Below are 26,927 nucleotides of genomic sequence, written 5' to 3'. Positions count from 1 at the left end.
GATGGTCAGAACTGATCCTCTCTTCACTCTGTTCTGATGTTGATCACAGGCTGTCTGGGCACCAACACCACTGATGTTTGTCTATGATTCTCGAGTACAAGAATGGATGGTTATGCCTCTCGGGGCTGGTGGGATCACAGCTCATTCTTCTCCCTGGTCCGCAACTCTTTGGGTAATAGAGACCCTTAGAGGAGCAGGAAGAGCCACCCAGCTGGCATGCTAGTGGTCCCGCATTACACCATTGTACCTTTGATGGGTCCTCTACACTAAGGTGTAGCCAGCTCACCAGGGTATGTACCACAACATTCACAAGGGATTGTACTTCAGGTGCGGCAGCATAGAAGAGCTTTTCTCTAGTGACTGTCTCCTATGTCTGCACAGTAGATGGTGAAGGGCCTTCATTCTTAAGAGACTTCCTCCTGCCCCTTGTCTTTTTTGCTGAGGCTTAGATATTGTAGAATATTCCTTGTGATTTCCTTCAGACAGATTTCTATCAGGGCCTGTCCATTTCCTAGTGTATCATGGGAGGACTGACTTTCGGTTGTGGCTAAATCTTTGATCTGGGTGGAGATATTGAGGTCACAGACTTGGGAGGACTACACTCTTCTAAGCCTTTCTGCCTGGCTTTTAGTTCTGATCTCATAAATTCTCTCCTCTCTTCATCTGGATGAAATACCTTGGGAGCCTTTTCTAGAGTCTCGTCCTTGGGAATCCTAAGTCTCCGAGTCTCTTTGCTATGATTTCTCCTTATGAACACATGACCTAGGCCCTAGAAAGTCTTGGGATTCTTGGATCTATTCTATGATCTGGGTAGTGAGTCCTGTGAAGGCAAGCTGACCCTGGCAGGATGCACAGGATGTTGACCTTCTGGAAGGAGCTCAGCAGGGCATGACTGTGGCTGCTCTTTTGCTTTGCAGTCACCCTCAGTAAGCACCTGTGGTTTTAGAGCTGGACCTCTTGAGTGCTGTGGACTAGGTGTTTAGAAATGGCCTGGGCTTCTTTTGGCCTCTATATACTCTAAGTCTCTGAGATTGATATTGATGAGGTGGCCACTGGGAATCTCCCTGGATCCCAGACTCACTTTCCACACAGCATGTACCTCTGATCTGCTAGATTTTTTGGCCACTGCAGGTGGGTCTCATTTTTAATGGTCAATAACTGTCCCTCTCCAGCAGCGATGCCCAGAGGTCACCCTTTAAACTTCTTCCATGGTGCATGCTTGGCCATTCTTGGGCTGGTAGTTGGTTGCAGGCTGCCTCTTCCAGTCCCTCGCATAGTCCTGCTCTGCTGGGATTTTGCCTGGGTCTGAGCACTCAGGTATCTCTGCCATAAAGCTGGATTGGCCTTTGAGGGCCCATGGCTGGCAGCAGGTAGAGACGCTTCCATGGGTCTCCTGAACCTCTGAATGTGCATGTGCAGGTAGAAGGTTCTGCAGCCTGGCTGCTAATACAGTTTCTCCCATTGTCCCTCCCGGATCTCTGTGATGTAATTTTTCCGGGATCATGGCAACCTTGGAGTAATATTCAGCCTTAAAAGCACAGGTAGATGAGGAGGGAATCACAGGCTGGGGAAGGGGTGAGGCTGGAAGCCCTGGTGGAGTGAGATCCGGTGACTCAAGAGTCTGTACACGTGGTCTCCATCTGCCTTTCACAGGAAGCTGCTTGATGTTCGATTCTAGCTTCATCTGAGTCTTTGGGTCAAGGAAGGGAAAGGTGTTGGGTGGTGTTCACATAGGACAGCTGATCTGTTTTCATTGCTGGGTTTCTGGGTTCCAGATCCTTTGCATGGGTATTGCTTAACATGGAAAGCATGTCTTTGGCTCCAATGCCAAGGCCTTTCTTATGGGGTCATACATGTTACATCTGGCTCAACTTGCAGCTTTTGGAGTCAAGGATGGAGGGTTGGGCAGGCTGGGAGATGTCAGGCCTGTTTGGACTGGAGAGTACTGTGTGCTCGGAACTGTCCCCGAAGCTTCTCTATTTCATTGGGTGGGAGGAATCTAATGGGCATTTCTCGTTCTCCCATCTTACTCATCTTGTCTTCATCCTGTGACTCTTCCTTGTTGACTCTGTTTCTTAGCAATTAAACTTTATTATACAACCCAACTAGTTTATACAAGAAGGAAAAAGGTTAAAGGGACAAAAGAGTGAACCTTCCAGTAGCTGTTCCACGGGACGGGTCCTTAGGTGTCTCTCTGGCCCGCGTGCTGGTCCAGCTGGTCCGCTGCTCTGCGCGCTCTCTCCCCGCTGACTTTGTTGTTCTCTCTTCCCCAACTGCCTGAGTCACTTGGGAAGGACCAGCTCCTTCTCCAGTGAGGGTCAATTAGAAAGACAATAGTCCAGGTGGGGTTCCCAGGTATGCTTCCTGAATTCCAGCTCCAGGATGGCTCCACTCAGTCTGTCACAAGGTATTCATGGGGTGCCCCAAGGGTAAAGCCCACCAAGATTGCTCTCACCTGTGACAAGGCTTATTCTTTCCCACACTTCCTGGTGCTGGAGGACCTGACAGTGCTCAGGAAGGATGGAGGCTGACCTGATAGCTTCAGTGGACAGGGGGCCGCTGGACAAGTTGTCAGTAGGCTGGCTGATGGGTGCTTGCTGGCTTTGGATATTACAACTAGTTTCTTTCCAATTCAGTCTCGCCTGCCACGCTGGTTTTCAGTTGAGAGGGATGCCCGTATCCTTGTCTCAGTGATAGGACATACTACTTCACAGGTCCTACTATTGGTTGAAGAAGGTGTTTAGTTTGGTGTAGATCTTGGGAGGTTTTCCAGTTCCTGGACCTCTGTTACACCTACCAAGCATGGTGCCACAGGTTGGTGGGGCAATGGCTGCACGTAGGAGAGCGGTGGAGGTACTTGAGCCAGAGGAAGAGCCAAAGGAGGGTCATGTGTATCATTGAACCTCACAGTCGTAGGTCCTGCAGAGGAAAGTGTCCTGGAAAGCCTCAGAGAGCACAGAGGACTTGCCCCAGACAAGTCAGCTAAATTTCTGCTGTATAATATCCTCTAAGACTTTAAGATAGCAGATGAGAGAGGGGAAGCTGATCCAATTTCTCATTAGAATTCCAAAAGAGGTGCAGTGTGGAGTCCAGTAAAGGATGCTCAGTGGAGATGTCTTCAGGTCACGATGCATTCTGGGTATCCTCCAATCTCTTTCTGCCATGTCTACAACCTTTTACAGTAGCAGTTCTTTCCCTGGTCTTGCTCCGCCTGTCTTCACCACCTTTGGGGTGTTCCTTTTGCTCCCAGGTAGTGGTGACACTGGGTACTTCTTTAGGAATGGGATTAGTAGGAAGAAGAGCCCCACTCCACACATAATGCCGACAGTCATGTCCATTGTTATGAACATGGAATTGGCACTCACCCATGAGTCACTAATGCTTTTCAGCAGAAGGAGAGAATTCTCCATTTTCTGAATCTCATTGCAGCTCTCAGGCCACTGGGTCCTGGGAGTGCAGTGTGAGACTTGTCAAAAGGGCTCAGGCCACATCACACAGCTGTGGCCTCCTCATCACAAAGGGTTCCTGGCAGGAGGAAATGTGCCACAGACCCTCTACAGCCTCCAGCCCAGCAGATCCTCCTGCCTCCTAGCTTTCCCTGCTTTCTCCTTCCGGATGCAGAGATAGACCTCCATCCATGTTTTGTTCCTTCTCTCTCACCCTCAGAATGTCTCTGTATGCTTGACTCCGTGAGGTTCATAGTTTTTGACAAACTGGGCTTCACTGTGGAACCTGTGTTGTTTCTGAGGAATTATGGCTTTCAGGGTGTCTTCTGGCTGTAGATCCACATCTGTTCATTATGAGATCATGATATGTCTCAACTCTGACATGAAACGTACATTTGTCTCACACTTATTTAGCATGTCAGTTTTCAATAAAAATCTAAAATAATTTTACTGTCTTCAGCTATAGAATGCTAAAGAAAAAAATGAATTCAGTACTTTATCCTAAGAATGCATTTAGCCAATTTTAAATTAATTTGACAGCTTAGTATTTTGCTTCTTTTCTTTACATGTTCATTTTTAATTAGCAAATGTTAATAGAACTCCTTTAGGCATTTTCAATACTTAATTGTCTTGCTATTGTGAGTGGTGCCACAATCAGCATGGATGTGCAGGTATCTCCTTAGCAGGATGTAGACAGCATCCTTGAAGTCATTATTTAGGAGTAGTAGCCTGGAGGTTGTGGTACTTCTTTCTTTCTTTCTTTCTTTCTTTCTTTCTTTCTTTCTTTCTTTCTTTCTTAATTTCTTAATTTCTTTCTTTGTTTCTTCTTTTTTAATTATAATTTATTCAGCTTACATCCCAATTGTTATCCCTTCACTTGTATCTTCCCCTTCCCACCCTCCCTCCCTCTTCCACCCTATTACCCTTCCCTAGACCTATGACAGAAGGGGACCTCCTACCCCACCATATCACCACAGCATATCAGGTCTCGTCCAGATAGCCTGCTTCCCCTTTCTTTGTGTGCCACTGGGCCTCCTCACCAACAGGAAGTGGGGAAGTGATCAAATCTGAGGCACCTAAGTTCATGTCAGAGGCAGTCCCTGCTCTCCCCCACAACCGTGGAGAATGAGCTGTCCATTGGCTAGATCTGAACAGGGGGCTCTCGGTTTACTGTATGTGTTGTCCTTGGATGGTACAACAATTTGTGCAGGCCCCCCCTGGGTCCATATCTGCCAGCCTTCTTTGTCTGCTTGTGGGGCTCCTGAACCCTCTGCGTTCATCCATCCCTCCCTGGGTTCTTCCATACCACTCTCACTTGGAGTCCAGCAGTGAGTCCCAGCATGTGTCCTGATGCCCTGCTGTGTGGAGACTCTCAGAAGACACTTATGTTGGACTGATATTCACACCTAAGTGAGAATAAACTATGTCTATCTTTCTGGGTCTGGGTTACCTCACTCAGTATGCTCATTTCTAGTTTCATCTATTTGTCTGCAAATTTCAAGATTTCCTTGTTTTTAATAGCTGAGTAGTATTACATTGTGTAAATTTATCACAGTTTCTTTATCCATCCTTCAACTGAGGGACATCTAGATTGTTTCAAGCATTCTGACTATTACGAATAAGGCTGCTATGAATGTATTTGAGTAACTGTCCTTGTATGGTGGAACATCTTTCAGGTGTATGTCCAGGAGTGGTATAGCTGGGTCTTGAAGTAGCACTATTCCCAATTTTCTAAGAAAGCACTAGGTTGATTTCCAAAGTGGTTGTACAAGTTTGCATTCCCACCAGCAATCGCGGAGTATTCCCCTTTCTCCACATCCTCACCAATCTGTGCTGTCACTTGAGTTTTTGATCTTAGCTATTCTGGCAGGTGTAAGATGGAATCTTGGAGGTTTTTTATTTGAATTTCCCTGATGACTGGGTGGTATGGAAGGACCCAGAGGGTTCAGAAGCCCCACAAGCAGACCATCAAGGCTGGCAGATCTGGATCCAGGGGGACCTGCACAAACTGTTGTACCAACCAAGGACAATGCAGTAAACCTAGAACCCCCTGTTCAGATCTAGCCAGTGGACAGCTCATTCTCCAGGGTTGTGGGGAGAACAGGGACTGCCTCTGACATTAACTCTGGGGCCCCAGATTTGATCACTTCCCCACTTCCATTAGTGGGGAAGCCGAGTGGCACACAAAGAAAGGGAAAGCAGGCTATCTGGATGAAACCTGATAGGCTGTCAGTGGTGATATGGTGGGGTAGGAGGTCCCCTTCTGTCAGAGGTCTAGGGAAGAGGGAGGAAGGGTGGGAAGGGGAAGATACAAGTGAGTGGATAACAATTGTGATGTAATTTAAATAAATTATAATAATTTTTAAAATTTCTCTGTTTAGTTCTGTAACCCATCTTTTAATTGTATTATTTGGTTTGTTTGTGTTTGACTTATTTATATATTTTGGATATTACCCCTCTGTCAGATGTAGGGTTGGTGAAGATCTTTTCCCAATCTGTCATTTTGTTCTATTGACAGTGTTCTTTGCCTTGCAGTAGCTTTTCAGTTTCATGAGGTCCCATTTATTGTTGATCTTGGTGCCTGAACTCTAGTTTTTCTGTTCAGGAGGTTGTCTCCTGTGCCAATAAGTTCAAGGCTCTTCTCCAATTTCTCTTCAATTAAATTTAGTGTCTCTGGTTTTATGTTGATGGTTTTCATCCACATGGACTTGGGTTTTGTACAGGGTAATAAATATAGATCTATTTGCATTCTTCTATATACACACATCCAGAAACCAGCACCTTTTGTTGAAGATGTTGTCTTCTTTGTCATTGTAAGGTTTTGGCTTCTTTGTCAAAAATCAAGTGTACTAGGTATGAGGGTTTACTTCTGGATCTTTGATTCGATTCCACTCACCAACCAGTCAGTTTCTATGCCAACATCATTCGGTTTTTATTACTGTTGCTGTGTAGGACAGCTTGACATCAGGGATGGAGATAGCTCCAGAATTTCTTTTATTGTACAGGATTGTTTTAGCTATTCTGGTTTTTTTCCCTTTTCTTTTCAGTATGGAGGTAAGAATTGTTCTTTCAAGGACTATAAAGAACTGTGTTGGAATTTTGATGGGGATTGAATTGAATCTGTAGACTGCTTTTGATAAGATACCTGTTTTTACTATGTTAATCCTACTGATCCATGAGCATAGCTCTTTGCATCTTCTGAGGCTTCTTCAATTTATTTCTTTAAAGACTTGAAGTTATTGTCATACAGGTTTTTCACTTGCTTATTTAGAATTACACCAACATATTTTATATTATTTGTGGCTACTGTGAAGGATGTAGTTTCCCTAATTTCTTTCTCAACCTGTTTGTCTTTTGTGTAAAGAAGGGCTACTGGTTTTTTTAAAGTTAATTTTGTACCCAGCCACTCTCCTGAAGGTGTTTATCAGCTGTAGGAGTTCTCTGGCACAATTCTGGGGTCACCTATCATATCTGTGAATAGGGATACTTTGACTTCTTTCTTTCTGATTTGTCTCCCCTTGATCTTCTTTCGTTGTCTTACTGTTCTAGATAGGACTTCAAGTACTATAGTGAAGAGATAGAGAGAGTGGGCAGCCTTGCCTTGTCCTTTGTTTTAGCGAAATTGATTTTAGTTCCTCTCCATTTTATTTGATGTGTATTGCCTTTATTATGTTTAGGTATGGGCCTTGTATCCCTGATCTCCCCAAGACTTTTATCATAAAGAGGTGTTGGATTTTGTCAAATACTTTCTCAGCAGCTAATGGCCATGTGCTTTTTTTCTTTTTCAGTTTGTTTATATGGTGGCTTACATTGATGGATTTTTGTATATTGAACCACACCGGCATCCTTGGGATGAAGCCTACTTGATCTGGTGGATGATGTTTTTGATATGCCCTTGAATTCAGTTTGCGAGTATTTTGTTGAGTATTTTTTAATCAGTGTTCATAACAGTAATTGGTCTGAAATTCTCTTTCTTTTATGAGACTTTGTACGGTTTAGGTACAGAGTGACTTTAGCCTCATAGAATGAGTTTGGCAATATTCCTTCTGTTTCTATTTTGTGGAATAGTTTGACATGTATTGGTATTAGCTCTTCTTTGAAAGTCTGGTCAAATTCTGCCATGAAACCAACTGGCCCTGGGCTTTTTGTTCTCTTTGAGAGACTTTTAATGAGTGCTTCTATTTCGTTAGGGATGATAGGACTATTTAATTTGTTTACCTGATCTTGATTTAACTTAAGTAGTTGAATCTATTTTGAAAATTATCCATTTCATTTAGGTTTTACAATTTTGTGGAGTATAGGTTTCTTAAATAAATTCTTGGATTTCCTCAATGTCTGTTGTTATGTCCTCCTTTTAATTTCTGATGTTGTTAATTTGGATACTGTCTCTCCACATTTTAGTTAGTTTGGCTAGAGATTTGCATCTTACTGATTTTTCCCAAAGAATCAGCTCTTGGTTTCCTTGATTCTTTGTATTGCGTTTTGTTTCTCATTTATTCATTTGATCCCTTAGTTTAATTGTTTCCTGCTGTCTTCTCCTCTTAGGTGTATTTGCTTCTTTTTGTTCTAAAGCTTTCAGATGTGCTGTTAAGTTGCTAGTATGAAATCTGTCCAATTCACCAAACTTAAGATGCCATTCACTAGATATATAGGTCTTATTTTTGTGATGAACAATAGAACTGTCTGGATATTTAAAGCATACTCATAAATTTCATGACAACAGTATCTCACTATTAACTGTATTAACTAGTTGTAAAGTATATTGTGTAAAGTAAACATATAAACAAACTATTCAGTTCTATAACTGTAGAAGTGTACTGTTTGACTAACATCTTCCCAGTCTCTGGTAATAATTCTATTCTCTACTGTAGTGAATTGCCTTTTGCCCTTCATTGCATCTAGGATTGAGAAATGTGGTTTCCATGTTTTTGCATCTGCTTTCTTAAACTCATTTCATACAGTGCCCTTGAGTTCTTTTGCTTTACCACAAGTTGTGGCCTTTGTTGAGTTTTATGGCTGAATAATATTTTATTGTGCATATGTATGCCATATTTTTCTATGTAGTCCTCTGTTTATTCCATACCTTAGACATTGTGAAGAGTTGTATATCTTTTTAAGCTACTGATTTCCTTTACTTTGTACATAGGACCAGGAATGTAATTCCTGATTACTTTGGTGGTCCTGTTTCTCTGTATTTTTGTTAGAACACCTCCATACTATTTTCTAAAATACCTAGGCTAATCCACATTCCCTGAAACTGTATACAGCTTCTTCCTCTATATTTGTGATGTCGTTCATAGTCTTTTAGATCATACTATTACAGAAGAAGTAAGGTGATATCTCATTGTGGTTTTAGTCTTTATTTCTAGTTCATTAGTGGTGTTGTGCATTTGCCATGCACAGTGTTTTACCTTTTTATGTTTTAAATGTCTTTTCATATCCTATGACATGTTAGAAGTCACCTGTTTTATGATGTTTTTGTTAGAGTCCTTTTAGTTGCTTATATTTATTTTGAAATTTTCTTACTCTATTGGTTGCTTATTCTCTCTTGATTGTTCTTCAGTTTTTTGCTGTTCAGAAGCTCTTTTCTGTTCTCTGTTTCTATATGGTTGCTTGTGTTTCTGATCACTATTCAAAATACCTTAAATCTATGTCAATGATCCTTTTCTACTTTATTCTACTAGTTTTAGGTTCAAGTTTTTAAACCTTTAATTTATTTTGAATTGTGTTTTATAAGTGAAATAAGGATTTAATTCTTCTGCATATTGATATTCAACACACACACACATACACACACACACACACACACACACACACACATGCGCGTGCCTTACTGATGAAATTCTCCTTTCTCCATTCTCTAGACTCCTTTGTAAAAAATCTGTTGACTGCAGATGTGTAGATTTATATTTGGGATATAGGTACTAATCCATTAGTTTATATGTGTTTTAATATCAGTACCATTTAGTTTTTGTTTCCTTAGTTTTGAAATATGTTCTAAAGTCTGGTAGCTTAGAACCACTATTTTTGTTCTTTTTGGTCAAGACAGCACTGGCTGTTGGCAGTCTTGTCTAATTCCATGCAATTTTTTTTCTATTTCTATTGAGAAAGATTGGTATTTTGATAGATTGGCTCAAGTACTTTATATTTTAGCAACATTAATTTTCTAATCCATGAATATAAAGTCTTTGTTTTGTATTCAGTTTTATTTGTATTTATTATTTTTCATATATAAAAGTTTCACCACCTTAGCTAAATATGTTCATTAGTTTATTTCCATGCCTAAATAATATATGACTCTCCAGATTTTTTCCAGATAATGTGTTCTTAGAAATGCTGCTGATTTTTATATCTCATCTTGATTTTTCTACCCCTTGACTTTGCTGAATTTATTTATTGTTGCTGGCAGGTTGTGTGTATGTAATCTTATATAGAGTTTTTCTATGTAGAAACACATGCCATCTTCAGAAATTACTTTCTCCATTTGGGATTTTATGCTTTTGTTTCATATTTTTTGCCTAATTGTTCCAGCTCAGACTGCTAGTGGCATGTCAAATCAAAGCCCTCTTTCCTTATTGCTTCATCTCCAGTGTGTGTCTGAGCATGAAGAAGTAATTCTCCACCAAATTAGTAAGTGAGAAAATAAAAGAATATTTTGTAAAAGTGAGTATTGGTTTTAGCTTGGAAATATAATTAATAAGCCCATTAAAACAAGAATATTACTGGTAAAATGTCCTCTAAGATATAAAGCTATATGTTAACATGATTAATAAAGCTAATATCTTTAAATAAATATATGTCATTAGTTTTCCTCTAATTTATGATTAGGGTAAATAAGCTGGGAAACCAATTAAATACTAAACTATTACAAGAAAAGACAGATAAATTAAAAATCTGAATAAGGAGAGTTCAAAAATAGTGGCAGACAATGTGTACTCTATCTGAGTGGCAGAAGACCAGAGACTGTGTTTATGGTGAGTAACGTAACAGCTGACCCCAAAACACCTATTTCGGTGTTTCCTGGTCTGCATGGGACATCCCAGGAGTTGGGGATGTACAGTACCAGGTCCTGCACAGCTGTTTTCCAAGTCCAGGAGTTGCACAAAATCCTATGGCACCATGTGCAATCTGCCTATACAGAGCACAAGTCTCCAGTCCCAGGGAAGCAGCCTCAGATTCTCCTGCCTCCCTGAGGACAGCACCTGAATACTGGGTTCAGGAGTTGAACAGAGTCTCATGCAGAGTCTGGTCTCTCACGCAAAGTCCTGGACTCCTGGTGCCCAGGGGCATTTTGCCTTCACAAGCACAGATTCCCCAGTCCCAGGGGCTCTCTCTTCCAACAGTTGGGCCTGGGATCCCTCCTACTTCCCTGAGGGCAGCCCCTAGATACACAGATTCATCATCCCAACACTAATCCAGGGCTCTACTGATTCCCCTGCTGCACAATATAAGCACACTGGGAATGGAGCCAAGATGGCACAGACCAGCTAAATCTTAGTGCCAGGAGCACAGTGCCTGCTTGGCCACCAAAGGACTGTGCAGGTAATTTTGATTCCAGAAAGCCAAGGCCTGTTTGCCTGTTTGCTGCCCTGCTGCCCCTAATACTAAATCCTGGTCCAAAAATATCTCCCTGATCTACCCATCCCACTGGGACACAGCCAGTAGAGCGGTGAATTGTAGGCAGGACCCAACTTCCATTGACGGGCATCTCCGAGGAAGGGGGTCCTACCAACATTCAGCTTATAGCCTTTGCCCTGCTGACTCTGAACCAGTCTCACCTGGGACAATGCCATCATAGGTAAGTGGTGCCTGGGCTCTGACCCACATTTGCCAACCCAAGGAGGTCATTTGGGCCTGAGCAACATTCAATTTATAGCCCTCTCTGCCCCCTCCTGAACTTCCTGGACATCAGAGACCACTAGGCCTACTATCACCAGAGACAACCAGATGGCTGGAGGTCAAGGTAACCACATAAGCAACAAAACCTAGGGCCATATGTTACCACTCAAAACCAGCAATCCAACCACAGCAAGCCCTGGAGATACTAAAACACCTGAAGCACAAGAAAATTATTTTAGTGCCACCAGGTCTCCCCATTCAGGGGACTTGGTCAAATATGAGGCACCAGAGTACGTGTGAAAGTCAGACTCCACTCTCCACTCAACTGTGGAGAATGTCCTGTCCATTGGCTAGATCTGGGTAGGGGTTTGAAGTTTACGGCCTGTATTGTCCTTGGCTGGTGCCATAGTTTGAGCGGGACCCCTGGGCCCAAATCTGCCTATCATAATGTTCTTCTTGTAGGTTTCTAGGATCCTCTGGATCCTTCAACTTTGCCATTCTCCCATGCTTCTCTCACCTAGAGTCCCAATAGGATGTCCTTCTCTCTGTCCCAGTTTCCTAATAAGTGAAGACTTTCATGGGACATGCCCCTTGGGCTAGTATACAGATATAAGTGAGTATATACCATTTGACGCTTTCTGCTTTTGGGTTAACTCACTCATTATGATCATTTCTAGTTCAATCCATTTGTCCAAAAATTTCGGGAATTCCTTGTTTTTAATAGCTGAGTAGTACTCAGAGGAAGGATAGCAGGCTACCAAGAAGAGACTTGATACCCTATGAGCATATACAGGGGGAGGAAGTCCCCCTCAGTCATAGGGGAGGGGAGTAAGGGGAAAATGGGAGGGAGGGAGGAATGGGAGGATACAAGAGAGGGGATAACCACTGAGATGTAATATGGATAAATTAATAAAATTTAAAATAAATAAAAAGAAAAAAGAAAATTATCTTAAATCTAAGGTTATGAAAATAATAGAGGCCTTAAAGGTGTAAATCTCTCAAAGAAATATAGGAAAATACATTCAAACAGATGAAAGAGTTGAATAAATCTTTTAAAGAATTACAGGAAAATACAATCAAATGGGAGAAAGAATTGATAAAAACTATCCTAAAAATGGAATTAGAAGCAATAAAGAAAGCCAAATATGAGGCAATCCTGAATATGGAAAACCTAGGGAAGAGAACAGGAACTGCAGATAGAAGCACCACCAACAGAATACAAGAGATGGAAGAATCTCAAGTATAGAAGATACAGTTGAAGTAACCGATACATCAGTCAAAGAAAATATTAAAACTAAAAAGCCCCTGACACAGAAACATCCAAAAATGTGGGACACTATAAAAAAGACCGATCCTAAAAATAATAGAAATTGAAGAAGACTCCCAGTTCCAAGTCTCAGAAAATATTTCAACAAAAGCATTGAAGAAAACTTTCCCAACTAAAAGAAAGAGATGCCTATAAACATAGAAGAAGCTTACAGAACTCCAAATAGATTGGATCAGAAAAGAAAATCCTTCTGCCACATAATAATCAAAACAATAAAGAAAATATTAAAGCTACAAGAGAAAAAATCTAAGTCACATATGAATTCAAACCTAGCAGAATTAAACCTGATTTCTCAACAGACTATGAAAGCCAGAAGAGCCTAGACACATGCTATGTAGACACTAAGAGATCATAGATGTGTCAGCACAGACTACTATACTCAGCAAAACTTTTAATCACCATTGACAGGGAAAACAAGATATTCTATGGTGAGAAAAACAAGTTTCAACAGTACCTAGCCACAAATCTGGCCCTACAGAAGATACACGAAGGAAAACTCCAACCCAAAGTGGCTAACTACACCCACATCCTCAAAACCAAAAGAAAGGAAGCAAACGCACTCTATCACCACCAACATCAAAATAACAGGAATTAACAAACACTTGTTATTAATATCTCACAGTCAGTGGACTCAATTTCTCAATAAAAAACAGGCTAACAATATGGATGAATAAACAGATTCCATCATTCTGCTGCATACAATAAACACACTCAGCAACAAAAGTAGAGCTTACCTCAGAGTAAAGGTCTGGAAAAAGGTTTTCCATGCAAATGAACCCAAATAGCAAGCTGGACTAGCCATTCTGGTATCTAATAAAATAAACCAAAATTAATCAAAAGAGATGGGGAAGGACACTTCATACTCATCAAAGGAAAAATCAAACAAACGGACATCTCAATTCTTAACACCCTATGCCCCAAATACAGGGGCGCCCACATTTGTAAAAGAGACCTTACCAAAGCTTAAACCATACATAGAACCCCACACATCAATAGTGGGAGACATCAACACCCCACTTTTATCAATGGACAAGTCATCGAGACAGAAACTAAATAGAGATATAGTGAAACTAATAGATTTGATAAATCAAATGGACCTAACATTTCTACAGAACATTTCACCCAAACACAAAAGAATACAGCTTTTCAGCATCTCACAGAACCTTCTCCAAAATTGACCATACATTTAATCACAAAGCAAATCTCAACCAATACAAGAAGACTGAAATAACCCCTTGCATCCTATCAGACCACCATGATTAAAGCAGGAACTCAACAACAGAAAGCCTAAAAACTCCCTACTCAATGACTCTAGATTAGGGACAAAATAAAGAAAGACTTTCTAGAATTCAATGAAAACGAAGGCACAATGTACCCAAACTTATGGGGCACAATGAAAACAGTGCCAAGAGGAAAGTTCATAGCCCTAAGTGCCTTCATAAACTAGCAACTTAACAGCACACCTGAAAGCTCTAGAACAAAAAGAAGAAAACACTAAAGAGGAGTAGACAGCAGAAAATCGTCAAACTAAGAGCTGAAATCAATAAATTGGAAACAGCAATATGAAGAATCAATGAAACTAAGCTGGTTCTTTGAGAAAACGAGATAGACAAACCCTTAGCCAAACTAACTAAAAGGCAGAGGGAAAGTATTCAAATTAACAAAATCAGAAGTGAAAAGGGGACCCTAACAACAGAAAAGCCTGTATGCCACAAAATTGGAAAATCTAAAAGAAATGAATAATTTTCTTGATAGATTTCACTTACTAAAGTTAAATCAAGATCACGTAAACAGTTTAAATAGTCTTATAACCCCTAAGGAAATAGAAGTCATCAAAACTCTCCCAACCAAAATTTTTTTAAAAAGTTTAAAAGCCCATGGCCAGGTGGTTTTAGCGCAGAATTCTATTGTTAAGGGTGTAGTTTCCCTAATTTCTTTCTCAGCCTGTTTGTCTTTTGTGTACAAGAAAGCTACCGTATATTTTGAGTTAATCTTATATCCAGCTACTTTTCTGAAGGTGTTTGTCAACTGTAGGACCTCTCTGGTGGAATTTTGGGGGGGTCACTTATGTATACTGTCATATCATCTGTGACTTCTTCCTTTCCAATTTGTATTCCCTTGATTTCCTTTTGTTGTCTTACGGCTTTAGGTAGATCTTCAAGCACTATATTCAGGAGATATGGAGACAGTGGGCAGCCTTGTCTTATCCTTGATTTTAGTGGGATTGATTTAAGTTTCTCTCCATTTAATTTGATGTTGGCTATCGCCTTACTATATACAGAGTTTACTATGTTTAGGTATGCACCTTATATCCCTGATCTCTCCAAGTCTTTCATCATGAAAGGGTGCTGTATTTTTTCAAAGGCTTTTTCTGCATCCTGTACAATAAAAGACTTCTGGAGGTATCTTCACCCCTGACTTCAAGCTGAACTACAGAGCAATAGTAATAAATCTGCATGGTACTGGCATATAGACTGGTTGATCAGTGGAATTGAATCAAAGACCCAGAAATAAACCACACAGCTATGGACAGTTGATTTTTTATATCAGGGCTCAAAACATACAATGGAAAAAAGGATCTTCAAAACTTGTGCTATTCCAGCTGGATGTCTACACGTAGAAAAATGCAAATAGATCCATATTTATCATCCTGCACAAACAAGTTGAAGTAGATTAAAGACCTCAACATAACACCAGATACAATACATCTATGAGAAAAGAAAGTGGGGAAGAGCTTTGAACTCATTGGCACAGAAGACAACTTCTGAACAGAACACCAACAGCTCAGGATCTAAGATCAACACTCAATAAATGGGACTTCTTGAAACAGAAAAAGTCCTGTAAGAACAAAACAACAGACTACAGATTGGGAAAAGATCTTCACCAATCCTATATCTGACAACGAGCTAATATAAAAAATATATATAAAGAATAGAAAACATTAAACACCATCAAACAAAATAACCCAATTAAAAATTGGGCTCAGAATTAAACAGAATTCTCAACAGAAGAATGTCAAATGGCCTAGAAGCACTTAAAGAAATGCTCAATATCCTTAGTCATCAGAAACTGCAAATCAAAACGACTTTGAGATTCCATCTTACGTATGTTAGAATGACTAAGACAAAAACTCAAGTGATAGCACATGCCGGTGAGTATGTGGAGAAAGGGGAACATTCTTCTATTGCTGGTGGGAGTGCAAACTTGTACAACCACTTTGGAAATCAACCTGGCATTTTCTCAGATATTGGGAATAGCTCTATCTCAAGACCCACCTACATCATTTCTGGGTATATACCTGAAAGATGCTCCACCGTACAAAAAGTACATTTGCTCAGCTGTGTTCAGAGTAGCCTTATTCATAATAGTTAGAATCTGGAAATAACCTAAATGTTCCTCAGCTGAAGAATGGATTTAGAAACTGTGGTGCATTTACACAATGGAATACTACTCAGCTACTAAAAAGAAGTCATGAAATTTTCTGGCAAATGGATGGAGCTAGAAAATATCATCTCAAGTGAGGTAACCCAGACCCATAAAGACACACATGCTATGGACTCATTTATAAGTGAATTTTAGCCAAATATGACAGGATTAACATACCTCAATGCACAGACTCAAAGAATATAAGTAACCAGGAGGATCAAAGGGAGGATGCTTAAATTTCACTCAGGAAATAGAATAGACAAAAGTAGTGGTTGAAGAGAGGGAACAAAGTAGGAGAGGAAGTAGAGAGAGATATGAGGGTGGAGATCAAACCTGGGGAGAGTGGGGCCTGGAGAACACAAGGCCTGTGGAGAAAAGAGAGACTGTGGGCAGGGGCATCTCTGGGACAAGCTGGAGACCTAAGTCAGAGTAGGTGCCAGGAGGGATATGAGAGGGGCTGTAGCAGAGACTTCTAGTAGCAGGGGACATAGAGACTGAAGAGGACACTTTCTAACTATACAAGTCTCCTAGTAGAGGGAGGGGAACACCAACTCACCCACAAAAATTCTACCCAAAATTTACTCTGCCTACAATATATAGAGGGATAAAAAAGAAAGCAGATATAGCAGAGATTGAGGGAATGTCCAACCAATACCTGGTCTAGTCCAAGACCCACACCATGGAAGAGAGACACCTTCTGACACTATTAACAACACACTGCTATGCTTTCAGACAAGAGCCAAGCAGAGATGTCCTCTGAGAGGTTCTACCCTGCAGCTTATCGAAACATGCTGAGACTCATAGCCAAATAATATTGTGGAAAAGGTGGGGGCACTGGGGAGAAAAGGACCTAGAGGTGACAAGAGCTTCACAAGAAGACCAACAGAGCCAACTTATCAGGGCCCAGAGAGGCCTGCTGAGTCTGAAGCAACCAAGGACCATGCATGGACTGGACCTAGGCCCCCTACAAAGATGTAGCTGATGGGCAGCTTGGGCTTCAGGTGGGTCCCCTAGTAAGAGGATCAGGGGCAGTTTCTGATGCAAACTCTCTTGCCAGCTTTTCAGTTACTTCCCCCTGGTGGAGCTGGCTTGCTAGGCTACAGGGGAAGAGGGCAAACTCAGTCCTGATGCTACTTGATGGGCTGGGGTGGATGGGAAGTGGGGCTCCCCTTGTATGAGTGCTTCGAAAGGGAGATGGGGGAAAGAGGAAATGTGAGCCTGGGAGGTGAGGAAGGATGGGGCTTTGACCAAGATGTGAAGTGAATAAATAAATCAGTTGATTTAGAAAATAAATAGATGAAGCAAAAAATAAATAGATAAAACAAGTGATGCCCCCGCCAAAAAATCTAAATAATTCTTTGTTAATACATGAGCATTCTGTATATTATAATTTTTCTAGTCAAGTGAAAGAAGTATTGGTTGGCAGAGGGATACCTAATACAGCTTTTAAGAAAGAAACTATATTTTCCTTTGTGTTTTCTTTCTTTTGAGATGGATTCTTGATATATAGCCAGAAAGCTTTATTCTCATCTCTTAAATCATTCCATATAAATTCTGTATGTATTAAAGTTTAATAAAGACAATGAAACTGTAAATGTAAAGTGTTTATCACTCTAGTTGATGGCATGAACCTGGGAGAGCAGGCCCTAAAAATGAGGTGACTAAGGTCTCATACAATAGGCAACTGCATTCAGAGCATCAGGAAGTTTGTACCCTGGGCATTCAAATGACCCACATCAGTGACGTGTTAAATCACAAGGACAAGCCGCATGTGGCAAAAACATGATTTTTTTCATAGAGGCATCTGAATAACAACAGCTGAAGTAAGCTCACTGCTATCTGCTATACTTGGAGGAGCACAAAAACACTTTCCAAGAACAATTCTGAAGGAAGTAGGTCTCTTGTCTTTTTGTCTTGGAGTGTTCTCAGAAGCATTCATAATTCTCATCATACAACTGCATTCTTGGACTCTGTACCTGTAGTTAAGATTTCAGAGTAGACAGAGTAGTTAGAAACATTGTTCTTTGGGTGTGTCTAGTCCATGGGATCATATGTGGCCAAGGACAGTGATGAATATGGCCCAATACAAAAATCATAAATGTACTTAAAGCCAGGCTCAGTGGCACATACCTGTACTCCTAGCACACGGGTAGGCAAAGGCCAGTCTGTAAATTCGTGGTCAGCCTGGTCTGCAAAGTGAGCCCAGGACAGCCAAGGCTTGTTACCCAGAGAAACCTTGTCTCTGAAAACAAAAAATAAAATCATAATGTACTTAAAACATTATGCAGGGCTTTTCTTTGCTTTTTTTCATACATCCATAATTGTATGGTTTGAGGGCTTCTACTTTGTAGATGACAACATTAATTTCTCAATGTCAAAAGGTTGTTCATGGGCTGATGAGATGCCTCACCAGGTGAAGAGACTTGCCTTCCCACCAAGCCTCAGCTTTATCTTCGGCATCTACATATCAGAAGCAGAGAATTGATTCCTTCAAGTTGCCCTTTGACCTCCACACCTACACACTGTCAGTAGCTTTGACGTATACACACACACAGTAAATATATAAATGTAGATATGTTTACCGTGCTTTTATTTATAAATAGGCTTCAAGATTTATTTCGTTTTATATTTGAAATGTTAAATATTCTTAAATATCAAGTCTGTGACTGCTAATAGCCTTAGCTGGAGAAATAGCTCAGTCGTTAAATGGTTGCCACACAAGCAAGCTGACCTCAGTTCAGTCTCCAGAGATTATGTTAAAAGTAAGTTGGTTATGGTGTCCTACTTGTAATCATAGAGCTTGAAAGACAGAGGCAGGTAGGTCCTAGAGTATACTGTCCAAATAATATGTTTAAGCTCCAGACATATAATCCAAATAATAGCCAAATCAGTATGCTCCAGGCCAAAGAAACCCTGTCTCCAAGAACCATGTGGATGGCTCCTCATTACTGACATGAGTACCCACACAAGCATGCATCCACTTGCCCCACTGACATAGAAGTTATTATGTTCAATGAATAAAGGCTTTTTACATAGAAATTAAAAGAACATATAACCTAATGTGAAAAAATGTACAAAAGCAAACAGAGGACCAAAATGGAAAACTAAGGTATAACACAAATAAAACAAAAACTTTAACATTTACTAATAACCAAATAAATTTTCATAGTCAAAATTGTATTGTAACTTTTAAAACTGTAGAATTGGGAAGGGTATCTAAATATGTATGCTTCCTAAAGCACAAAAAGTTTCTTAAATGTTGCTGTAGTAATTCCTCTTTACTGTGGTTTTAAGTAAACAAGACAATGCCTGGAGCTTAAATATGAAGATTTCACTACTCTTTATTGTATAGCTATGAACATTATTAAAAGCTATATTTACAAAACTTATATGATAAAATTCAGTCTTTGAGATTACACTCATTTTTATCTTACTATCACAGTAAATTTTAAAGACTAATAATCCATCTTATAAATATGTGTTATTTGTAGGTACCATAATGTATTGGTATCAGTTCTGAAACTTTGAGTACTAATGCTTAAAATATTATATATTTCAGTTATGTAAAGTTGAAATTGTCAAATTTTCATGATTATTTCTTGTTTGATGTAATTGCCCATTTTCAATTGGTCAAAGATCTCTCTTCTCTCTAACACTTCCTATTAACTTCATAATTTAATAAACATTGTAATTTCCTTCATTATACTTATTTGGAGTAAATCAGTGATTTTTCTACTTACTATGTCATAAGCATATGTAAAAGGGAATAGAAAGTGTCTGTATCTGAAGAAAGAAATGATTTAGGATATGAGATAAACACTTTTAGAAACCATATACTGAAATGCATTATTGCAAATTATGATATATACTAGACAATAAAATTTTAAGTTTTCAGACGCTTGAGAAACATAATTTGGTGTGGGCATCAGAAGTGACATTTATGCCAGGAATTAGACATGTTTGGTTAGTTTGGGATAAGAATGGAGGCAGTGATTGGAGGCAGGCTGAGAAGAGGGCCAAATGTCAGCAAACTTGGGATTATCTATTGGTTTAATATGATAATCAAGAGGAAAAGCTGCTATCAGAATTATTTCAGTAGATAGAAAGGAACCCAGTCATGTTGTACCTATGAAAAGCTACGTTAAGGAACTGTTTCTAAATTCAGATTCAGGTACTTAAATCAATCTGGATTTCTTTTGTTTTATTTCTTCCTGTTTTTGTTTCTTTGTTTCCTTTTTTCTATTTTGTTTTTGTTTGTTGCGGTTTTTGTTTTGTGTTTTTGTTGTTTTTTGAGACAGGGTTTCTCTGTGTAGCCTTGGCTGTCCTGGACTCACTTTGTAGACCAGGCTGGCCTCAAACTCACAGACATCCACTTTCCTCTGTCTCTCCGAGTGCTGCAATAAGAGGCATGCACCACTGTGCCCGGCTAACCTGGATTTATTTCTTACACCTCACCCCCTTTTAAGTATAACATGAGTTATATTGGGCTAAAATTGGCACTTCAGCAAAACTGCTTTTGTTTCCTTGTTTGCTTTGTGGAGTACACATTTTTCTTCACCTTTCCATATTTTAGAGCATTTGTATTCCTTGACTCAAAGCCTTCTCCCTTCATGGAGAAATAATTGGTGTATTGTCAAACATTCTTTTACTGTCTATCTTTTCTCTGAACAAAATTAGGAAAGATTTTCTGTTTAAACTAATAGATTGCCTCACTTAAGTAACCCAAGGTCATCTTTTCAAAGCCCTTAAATTTAGTATTTTCATGTAAGGCCAAATATTTTCAAATATGAGAATTAGACTTTAAGTGCTGTAGAGGTGGGATTACTGTCAACTATATGTAGGGTAATTGTAAAAAGAAAGTGTAGGTACAGTGGAGAATGTATTGGAGGGGCATGCAGGGGCACTGGTTACACTATTGGGGAGTATGTGGCTTCTGACTTGAGATGTTACTGCTTAAGAGAATCATGGTGGGCTTGTAGGATAAAAGGAAAGTAAGCTAGAGGGATACTTTGCAAATCAAATGCATAGAGTTTGGTAATAGGTTCAATATAGGGTTTAAAGAAATGTGATGTTTCAGAGATGACCCCTGCCTTTCTGATGAGAAACACTGAGGTCATTAAAGAACCAGTTGATAGAGTAGAAAAGGCTAAACGTGAATGTGAGTGTGAGGACAATATAAGTGATGACCTGACAGGTTTCTTAATCTTTGCAACTGATGTGAGACTAGTATATTTCAGATACAGTTTCTGCAGATTTTAGATGGTAGATAATTTATCTGAGGTAAAGTGGGAAACTAATTAGTTGTGGAGCCAGCACTGTAATTTGATCATTTTGATTAAATTCTCATTACATTCCTGTTTTGACTTCCAATTCACCCCCAATAGAGATGATTCAAAGTACTTGTTGGAAGCTAGAAAGATGGAGTAGGTGGTGAGGAGAGGTAAGGATGAGAAAATGCTTTTTTAGGATAAAGAGGCTAAACGAGGGAGGCGAGGGTGAGGTTATAGAGAAGTAGAAGGAATAACTGACAGTGATAGGGTGAGGGCTCTGTGTTTTATGATGGTGTATTCATACTGATGACAGCAGCAGTGAGCAGTTTGCACTGATCTTATATTGTACTCTATTCTCTTACCTATATTGTCATATATACTTATGTTAAAAGCCACTGTAATGTGTGTATGATTGTGTGCCTGTGTGGTAGATAAAGGAGCACAGGTAAAGAAATAGAAATGACTCATCCTAATTCACAGTTGTAGTAAGTGGTAGGTAAATCTTGAGTGACAGTAGAAGGCAGTCCAACTTCAAAGGCTTAACTGTTGCATAATAGCCAAATTGCTGCATATCTAGACGATAGTATGTCATGTTTTATGTGTTTGGTTCTTTGCCATTTTGCACAATATTTTGTTATTAACATTAATTGTTCCTTCCTAATATTAAAAAATGTTTCAAGAACTATGTGGTTTTTTCCCTTTGAGAGTAAACATACAAGGCAAGACTAAAGAAAAACGGAAAAGGAAATTATAATAAGTACTTTTTGATAATCTTGATGTTGAAATTGTAACTATATTAAAAGTGAAATTTTAAACACATAACACTGCTTTTCCAGAAAAGGCTATGAGAGCACTGGCAGAAATGGCGAAACTCACCTTCCTCGGTGCTCTAAAAACTAATAAAAGACATAAAACAACCCAAAGAGAAAATTTGTGGAGCTCTTAGAAGAGAGCAAGCTGAATAATGATCTACCTTACACTTTTGCTGTCTGCTTTCCCTAATTGTGTAGTAAGTAGCCTTGGAAAGCAGAGATCAGGCAACCATGGTGATTGGTGGAGGTTGTAAAACCCAGCCGCGAGTAGCCACTGCAAAGTGGGTTGGTAAGGTTTGTAGTTCTTAGAACATAGAGGATTCTGGGCTGATAAGAAGAACCTGAAAATCTCCATTTATAGAACTAATTGTTTGCTTCATAGGCTGGGTGGAAATAAAAACATTTGTTGGAACTATCATCACTCACTACCTATAGCTACAGTTTATAACAATGACAACAAAATTACCTGGCTAACCTCTTAAAAAGAATATCTATGAATGAAGTCCATGTACCTGGTTCAGAAAGACCTAGGAGCACCAGTCTTTTCCCCCTTACTGACCTTCATGCATTGCACCCTTAAGAGTGCAGGCATCCTGTCCAAGCACACAACCAGAACCTATGGAGAAGATTGTGTGATTTGGGGGTTCAAGACTTTCCAGGCAATGTCTACAGCCATTAGGTTACCTCTAGCATAGCTGAGCAGAAACTTTTGACAATAGATGATAAGTAGGTTTTATAAAATTCTAAAAAGTCAATAGAGTAACAACAGACTCTGTGGAAGGGGTTGGATTTCCAGCTGTCCTTGGTATTTAAAACATCTACTTTAAAATTAAAAGCTCTGAGAAAAGCCAAGAGCAGAAATATATTATCAGTACAGACAGTGCAGAAAGTAATTGTCAGAAAATGATACTCACAAAGCCCAGGTATTGGAAATGTGTTCTTAAGTAGACAGTTATAGGTGCAAATAATTAAAAGGAATGTCTTCTGCCGAGTTGAAAGTATGAGGATAGTGTCTTGACATAGTGTGCAAAGAGGCTGGAAGAATCAAAAATAAAAATATATGTTAAAGAACAAATAGAAAGTCTGGATTCGAAATTACAGCAACTGGAATGGGAAGTTCACTAGAGGAATTCAGGAAGTTTGAGCTATCAACAGGAAGGATTAGCATATTTGAAGTTAGGCCACTTCTGGCTCTCCAGATCAAGTGAAGTCTCGTTGATTTCAAATATGAAATGAGCCAGTGATGATATGAGAGTCTTGCAAGAGAGGATTGAGAAAGAGGCAGTAAAAAAATAACCTGTGAAAATGAATTAGGAGGAAATAAGAGCCTGTGTAAAATGTTCAGTGGCCCATAAGTAGAGAAGAATCAGTGTGACCACACCTAGGCAGTGTGGTCACAACACTGAAAGGTTTTCTTAATTTGTGATCCTATTATCTCCTTTTGTCTATTTTGGGTCTATTGCTTATTAATAAATTAGATCCCCAAGGCTATATACTTTTGATATCTCTACTGTAGGATACAATTGTGAGTAATTACCCTGCATTGTAGTCTCACTTTGTTTAGACTGCAAGTAGAAAGTTTAGAAAAAAGCAAGTTTGGTACTTTAATATGTCAAACATACTGCAACCACTGTGAAACAGGAATTTTGAGGAAAAGACTTTGATGGATGAGGTAAGCTTGTAAATCTCAAGTCATTTGTTGAACTTAACCTCATATATTTTTTTCAATATACATTAGGTGAATTCATTACATTCAATGAAAAACACTAAGAGGCATCTGGCATCCAACTGCCTGCTTCTGACAAGCTTACTCAGGCCAGCAGTGTTTCCGCTTTGTGTGCTGGTTGGCCTCTTGCTACGAGAGCTAATGAGAGCTATTGCAAACTCACATGACGCTGTTGTTAGTATGGCCACACAGACATCGCTGACTTTCTATTAAAGTCATTGTATTAAACCCTCAGAGGATATAAGACAGAACATGCTCTATAAGGGGTGCTAAGGTGCAATGAGAAATTAAGGTGGGGGTATTTAATGAGTAATCTGGCTTTCTTTAATTGCTCTTATATTTTTGGAGCATTTTTTTTCTGTATAACACAGTCAAAGTTTGCTTTAAAATACTTGTATAGAATTTTTACTAAAATTGCAAAATTATTACTCAGTTTTTAATCATTCAGACTCAGTAAATAAAATTAAAACTTTTTATTGATGTACAACTTTTATGAGCTATTTAAAATATTTTACTATTGAAGATTTCTGGGGTTTTAATTGAAAATTAATACATTTTCATAATACCTTGGAAGCTAACATTATATTGACTTTTAAGTATCTTATAAATTATAGATTTTTAATGCTCATTGAATGTCAGTTACCTGAACAGATAAGAGAGAGAGAGAGTTGGCTGTAAATGGTATTTAACTATGGAGCTGGAGTGATAGATAGCTCAGCATTTAGAAGGGTACTTGCTGTACTTTGTGAGGAACAGATTCCAAATCCCAGCACCCAACAAGTAGGACCTTCCAGAAAGGTCTGTAACCCCAGCTGTGAGGGATCTGGTGTCCTTCTGGCCACCTTGGTATATGCATGCATACATACACACACCCATCAAATACTCTCTTTAAGTTACTTTGCTCCAAAGTGTTTCATCACAGCAATATTAAACTTAACTAAAACACCTCTTTTCTCATAGATTCAAACAAAAAATTGTATACACACACAAACATGAGTAAACTAATAAATTTTGAAAAATATTTGAGGATTGGTAGTTCAGAAACCACAAATTGAAGATACTGTTTTCTTAGATGTACACTGGGAAAATACTTCTCTTTCCGTCTAATATAAATTAAAATTTTTAAATTTATGTGTAGCTTCTAATGCAAAGCATACAATACTATCGTTGAATATCCTGTTACTGTAAGGCCTAATCTCTGGACTTCATTCTATTAAACTGTAAATTCAGGATGAGGACTGGAGTATATTCCACATACTTTCTGATGGTTAAACTGCGAGATTAAATTGAGGATGGTGGTAACTGTCACTGACGTGGTGGTGGTGGTGGTGGTGGTGTTTTGGAAGTTCCTTCATTTCAGTTACATTCCCTCGCCTATGTTATGGACATGTCTTGACTGCTTTTCAGTGGTCTCTTGGTCTCTTGCTGCAGTTGAATGGCCTCAGCCATTTTCTCTCTGTATCCCTAAGGAATCGGCTTCCAAAAATCTACTATCAAGTTGGTATGAATGTCACCACAACTTATGGCTATTCTTCTCTTGGTTTCCAAGCACAAGTATTCCAGAATTTCTGTAGACTCCAGTGATCAGAGCAGAATCCGTGTCTTCTGAACTGCTCTCCTTTGTGCATATTTTTATCAGTAGTTTATTATCCTTTATTCTTCTAAAATATATTCCAAAACTAATATCTTGATTTTATATCTTCTTTATTCCCAATGCTATAACTTTAATTTTAGCCTTGAGTTTCTCTTATGAGGTTTTATTTTTGTTCAGTCATAGCTATGGTTTTAACTCATTTTCCCTGCTACTTTTCCTGGTAGTACTGAAAATAAATCCTCCAAACCTATATAATTATTTTAATTTTTAATCTTTAAACAGTACAAGAGACATCTAGTATATTTTTTCTTGATTATTTGGTGTTTGAATGAATATTCTTTCCCTAGTTTTGCAGATTAATCTTTTTTTTTCATAAAACTTGACAAATAAGCAAAACTAAACCTATGTAATAAATATAGGAATGACTATTCTATAACATTACATTGTTAGATATATGTACTTTAATCTGTGAAAATGAATATTGTGAAGTGAAAAATGTGAATTAAAAGATACTGTTTTGCTGAATTAAAGCATAACCTTCATTATAAGTCTAGTCAAAATAAAAAAGGGAGAGTAGTTTCTTTGCCTCTTGATATATAGCAAAATGATTCTGAAATTAATCTGGAAAAGTTAATAAAATCACATGTTTATGTCATGATATTCTTCTGCATTCACCAGACCCGCAGTTCTTTAACTACAAATCCAAGAGCTGAGCCCATGAGTTGAACCGTTACATAATAGTTCACCCTTATGCGTGGGCAGTTGTGCAGCAGCTTAGATCTGTGTGCGTGACAGTATCGTTGCAGAGGCATTCCTCTGTGTTTTCTTTAGCTAGTCTCACAAGAGGTTTTCTGATCTGGGTGCTCATATCAGGGCTGCAGTTCTCTGATTTCTTACCAGCATAACCTTTTAAAATACAGGAAAAAATCAACAATTTCATAAATATCTATATTGTAATAATTCATGTATAACTTATTTTTTTTTCATGTCTGACTTCTTAATGCCTGGTTTTTCATCTTCAAAATGTTTTTAAGTGATGCCAGGATGTGGTGGGGCATGCCTGCCTGTAGCTTCAGCATTCAGGAGAGGGAGGCAGGTGGATCTCTTGAGTTCAAGGCCAGCCTGGTCTACAGAGCAAGTTCCAGGAAAACCAGGGCTACATATAGAAACCCTGTCTTGAATACAGACACACACATACACACACAAAGATTTAAGTTAAAGACTGTTGCATATACATACGTGTGTGTGTGTGTTTTACTAAGATCAAGTACATTTTCAGATGTTATTTAGAATTTGATAACATTTTTTATGAAAGACTTCGTGTTGACATTTGTGTAATTGGAATTGAACCTTCCAATTGAACGTGTGTGTGTGTGTTTCTGTGTGTGTGTTTCTGTGTCTGCACTTGTATGCACACCCCTATTGCAATGCACATTGTAGGTACAGACATCAGAAGGCAGCTTGCAGGAGTTGATTATCTCCTTTTA

The 26,927-nt window shown here is 39.1% G+C and overlaps 1 protein-coding gene across 6 annotated transcripts in view; it reads left to right on the top strand.

The window, feature by feature from the left end:
* Nbea (neurobeachin) overlaps positions 1 to 26,927 on the top strand; it is a 657,568-nt gene that overhangs the window by 312,100 nt on the left and 318,541 nt on the right. The gene's annotated exons all lie outside the window — the stretch shown is intronic.

Source organism: Acomys russatus, chromosome 15 (genome assembly GCF_903995435.1).
Source record: "Acomys russatus chromosome 15, mAcoRus1.1, whole genome shotgun sequence".
Lineage (NCBI taxonomy): Eukaryota > Metazoa > Chordata > Mammalia > Rodentia > Muridae > Acomys > Acomys russatus.
Note: the sequence above shows the minus strand (reverse complement) of the source record. Positions and strands in the feature narration are given on the sequence as shown.